This window comes from Atractosteus spatula, unplaced genomic scaffold, assembly GCF_055471065.1.
Source record: "Atractosteus spatula isolate fAtrSpa1 unplaced genomic scaffold, fAtrSpa1.hap1 Scaffold_2, whole genome shotgun sequence".
NCBI lineage: Eukaryota > Metazoa > Chordata > Actinopteri > Semionotiformes > Lepisosteidae > Atractosteus > Atractosteus spatula.
Window position 1 is genome coordinate 1,141,962 of NW_028296763.1, and position 5,434 is coordinate 1,147,395.

The window sequence follows — 5,434 nt, forward strand, 5'->3', positions numbered from 1 at the left end:
GCCCTAAAACACAGCCATACCATCAAAAACTGTCTGCATTGTATGGGAATAAAACCCTAACCCTAGCTTCGGGTTTTGCTAGTTAGGGTTAGGGTTCAAATATTTCTCAAAGACAACTATCTCAATATTCCACTCATTTGACTGGAAAATTTGCTTCTCTGAATCAAAGTATGAGTCTGAAAAGACAATACAACAGTGCCAAAACCAAATTAGTGTGTCAGGAAGGGTCAACTTAATTGTTGAAAGGTATTCTTTCATTGGAAATTTTGTGTTGAACAGAGTGCTGAATGAATGAACGTTTAGGCTTAAGTTGCCTAAAAGTCCGAAACAACTAATACATTTTGGCTTTGTCTATTAATATGCCTGTGATTTCAAAGCCCAAAGCAAGAGATTAAAAGTTAAATATGGTTCTTTCTTACTGTTGCTTGTAGATTAATTCAGACACCATTCCTTTTTCGGGCAGAGCACTGTATACAGCCATATAGGTCAGAAAAAAATGTTGAGAAAACATTGATAGAACAACATTCCTAAGTATCCTTTCAGCCCTAAAACACAGCCATGCCATCAAAAACTGTCTACATTGTATGGGAATAAATCCCTAACCCTAGCTTCGGGTTTTGCTAGTTAGGGTTAGGGTTCAAATATTTCTCAAAGACAACTATCTCAATATTCCACTCATTTGACTGGAAAATTTGCTTCTCTGAATCAAAGTATGAGTCTGAAAAGACAATACAACAGTGCCAAAACCAAATTAGTGTGTCAGGAAGGGTCAACTTAATTGTTGAAAGGTATTCTTTCATTGGAAATTTTGTGTTGAACGGAGTGCTGAATGAATGAACGTTTAGGCTTAAGTTGCCTAAAAGTCCGAAACAACTAATACATTTTGGCTTTGTCTATTAATATGCCTGTGATTTCAAAGCCCAAAGCAAGAGTTTAAAAGCTAAATAAGGTTCTTTCTTACTGTTGCTTGTAGATCAATTCAGACACCATTCCTTTTTCGGGCAGAGCACTGTATACAGCCATATAGGTCAGAAAAAAATGTTGAGAAAACACTGAATGAACTACATTCCTAAGTATCCTTTTAGCCCTAAAACAGAGCCATACCATCAAAAACTGTCTACATTGTATGGGAATAAAACCCTAACCCTAGCATCGGGTTTTGCTAGTTAGGGTTAGGGTTCAAATATTTCTCAAAGACAACTATCTCAATATTCCACTCATTTGACTGGAAAATTTGCTTCTCTGAATCAAAGTATGAGTCTGAAAAGACAATACAACAGTGCCAAAACCAAATTAGTGTGTCAGGAATGGCCAACTTAATTGTTGAAAGGTATTCTTTCATTGGAAATTTTGTGTTGAACGGAGTGCTGAATGAATGAACGTTTAGGCTTAATTGCCTAAAAGTCCGAAACAACTAATACATTTTGGCTATGTCTATTAATATGCCTGTGATTTCAAAGCCCAAAGCAAGAGTTTAAAAGTTAAATAAGGTTCTTTCTTACTGTTGCTTGTAGATCAATTCAGACAACATTCCTTTTTCGGGCAGAGCACTGTATACAGCCATATAGGTCAGAAAAAAATGTTGAGAAAACATTGAAAGAACAACATTCCTAAGTATCCTTTTAGCCCTAAAACACAGCCATACCATCAAAAACTGTCTACATTGTATGGGAATAAAACCCTAACCCTAGCTTCGGGTTTTGCTAGTTAGGGTTAGGGTTCAAATATTTCTCAAAGACAACTATCCTAATATTCCACTCATTTGAAGGAGAATTTGCTTCTCTGAATCAAAGTATGACACTGAAAAGACAATACAACAGTGCCAAAACCAAATTAGTGTGTCAGGAATTGGCAACTTAATTGTTGAAAGGTATTCTTTCATTGGAAATTTTGTGTTGAACGGAGTGCTGAATGAATGAACGTTTAGGCTTAATTGCCTAAAAGTCCCAAACAACTAATACATTTTGGCTTTGTCTATTAATATGCCTGTGATTTCAAAGCCCAAAGCAAGAGTTTAAAAGTTAAATAAGGTTCTTTCTTACTGTTGCTTGTAGATCAATTCAGACAACATTCCTTTTTAGGGCAGAGCACTGTATACAGCCATATAGGTCAGAAAAAAATGTTGAGAAAACATTGAAAGAACAACATTGCTAAGTATCCTTTCAGCCCTAAAAAACAGCCATGCCATCAAAAACTGTCTACATTGTATGGGAATAAAACCCTAACCCTAGCTTTGGGTTTTGCTAGTTAGGGTTAGGGTTCAAATATTTCTCAAAGACAACTATCCTAATATTCCACTCATTTGAAGGAGAATTTGCTTCTCTGAATCAAAGTATGACACTGAAAAGACAATGCAACAGTGCCAAATCCAAATTAGTGTGTCAGGAATGGCCACCTTAATTGTTGAAAGGTATTCTTTCATTGGAAATTTTGTGTTGAACGGAGAGCTGAATGAATGAACGTTTAGGCTTAAGTTGCCTAAAATTCCGAAACAACTAATACATTTTGGCTTTGTCTATTAATATGCCTGTGATTTCAAAGCCCATGGCACGAGTTTAAAAGTTAAATCAGGTTCTTTCTTACTGTTGCTTGTATATCAATTCAGACACCATTCCTTTTTCGGGCAGAGCACTGTATACAGCCATATAGGTCAGAAAAAAATGTTGAGAAAACATTGAAAGAACTACATTCCTAAGTATCCTTTCAGCCCTAAAACACAGCCATGCCATCAAAAACTGTCTACATTATATGGGAATAAAACCCTAACCCTAGCTTCGGGTTTTGCTAGTTAGGGTTAGGGTTCAAATATTTCTCAAAGTCAATTATCTAAATATTCCACCTATTTGACTGGAAAATTTGCTTCTCTGAATCAAAGTATGAGTCTGAAAAGACAATACAACAGTGCCAAAACCAAATTAGTGTGTCAGGAATGGTCAACATAATTGTTGAACTGTATTCTTTCATTGGAAATTTTGTGTTGAACGGAGAGCTGAATGAATGAACGTTTAGGCTTAAGTTCCCTAAGATTCCGAAACAACTAATACATTTTGGCTTTGTCTATTAATATGCCTGTGATTTCAAAGCCCAAAGCAAGAGTTTAAAAGTTAAATATGGTTCTTTCTTACTGTTGCTTGTAGATCAATTCAGACACCATTCCTTCTTCGGGCAGAGCACTGTATACAGCCATATAGGTCAGAAAAAAATGTTGAGAAAACATTGAAAGAACTACATTCCTAAGTATCCTTTCAGCCCTAAAACACAGCCATGCCATCAAAAACTGTCCAAATTTGTTTGGGAATAAAACCCTAACCCTAGCTTCGGGTTTTGCTAGTTAGGGTTAGGGTTCAAATATTTCTCAAAGACAATTATCTCAATATTCCACTCATTTGACTGGAAAATTTGCTTCTCTGAATCAAAGTATGAGTCTGAAAAGACAATACAACAGTGCCAAAACCAAATTAGTGTGTCAGGAATGGTCAACTTAATTGTTGAAAGGTATTCTTTCATTGGAAATTTTGTGTTGAACGGAGTGCTGAATGAATGAACGTTTAGGCTTAAGTTGCCTAAAAGTCCGAAACAACTAATACATTTTGGCTATGTCTATTAATATGCCTGTGATTTCAAAGCCCAAAGCAAGAGTTTAAAAGTTAAATAAGGTTCTTTCTTACTGTTGCTTGTAGATCAATTCAGACAACATACCTTTTTAGGGCAGAGCACTGTATACAGCCATATAGGTCAGAAAAAAATGTTGAGAAAACATTGAAAGAACAACATTCCTAAGTATCCTTTCAGCCCTAAAACACAGCCACGCCATCAAAAACTGTCTACATTGTATGGGAATAAAACCCTAACCCTAGCTTCGGGTTTTGCTAGTTAGGGTTAGGGTTCAAATATTTCTCAAAGACAACTATCCTAATATTCCACTCATTTGAAGGAGAATTTGCTTCTCTGAATCAAAGTATGACACTGAAAAGACAATACAACAGTGCCAAAACCAAATTAGTGTGTCAGGAATGGCCAACTTAATTGTTGAAAGGTATTCTTTCATTGGAAATTTTGTGTTGAACGGAGTGCTGAATGAATGAACGTTTAGGCTTAATTGCCTAAAAGTCCGAAACAACTAATACATTTTGGCTTTGTCTATTAATATGCCTGTGATTTCAAAGCCCAAAGCAAGAGGTTAAAAGTTAAATAATGTTCTTTCTTACTGTTGCTTGTAGATCAATTCAGACACCATTCCTTTTTCGGGCAGAGCACTGTATACAGCCATATAGGTCAGAAAAAAATGTTAAGAAAACATTGAAAGAACAACATTCCTAAGTATCCTTTCAGCCCTAAAACACAGCCATGCCATCAAAAACTGTCTACATTATATGGGAATATAACCCTAACCCTAGCTTCAGGTTTTCTAGTTAGGGTTAGGGTTGATATATTTCTCAAAGACAACTATCTCAATATTCCACTCATTTGACTGGAAAATTTGCTTCTCTGAATCAAAGTATGAGTCTGAAAAGACAATACAACAGTGCCAAAACCAAATTAGTGTGTCAGGAAGGGTCAACTTAATTGTTGAAAGGTATTCTTCATTGGAAATTTTGTGTTGAACGGATTGCTGAATGAATGAACGTTTAGGCTTAAGTTGCCTAAAAGTCCGAAACAACTAATACATTTTGGCTTTGTCTATTAATATGCCTGTGATTTCAAAGCCCATGGCAAGAGTTTAAAAGTTAAATCAGGTTCTTTCTTACTGTTGCTTGTAGATCAATTCAGACACCATTCCTTTTTTGGGCAGAGCACTGTATACAGCCATATAGGTCAGAAAAAAATGTTAAGAAAACATTGAAAGAACAACATTCCTAGGTATTCTTTCAGCCCTAAAACACAGCCATACCATCAAAAACTGTCTACATTGTATGGGAATAAAACCCTAACCCTAGCTTCGGGTTTTCCTAGTTAGGGTTAGGGTTCAAATATCTCTCAAAGACAACTATCTCAATATTCCACTCATTTGACTGGAAAATTTGCTTCTCTGAATCAAAGTATGAGTCTGAAAAGACAATACAACAGTGCCAAAACCAAATTAGTGCGTCAGGAATGGTCAACTTAATTGTTGACAGGTATTCTTTCATTGGAAATTTTGTGTTGAACGGAGTGCTGAATGAATGAACGTTTAGGCTTAAGTTGCCTAAAAGTCCGAAAGAACTAATACATTTTGGCTTTGTCTATTAATATGCCTGTGATTTCAAAGCCCAAAGCAAGAGTTTAAAAGCTAAATAAGGTTCTTTCTTACTGTTGCTTGTAGATCAATTCAGACACCATTCCTTTTTCGGGCAGAGCACTGTATACAGCCATATAGGTCAGAAAAAAATGTTGAGAAAACATTGAAAGAACAACATTCCTAAGTATCCTTTCAGCCCTAAAACACAGCCATGCC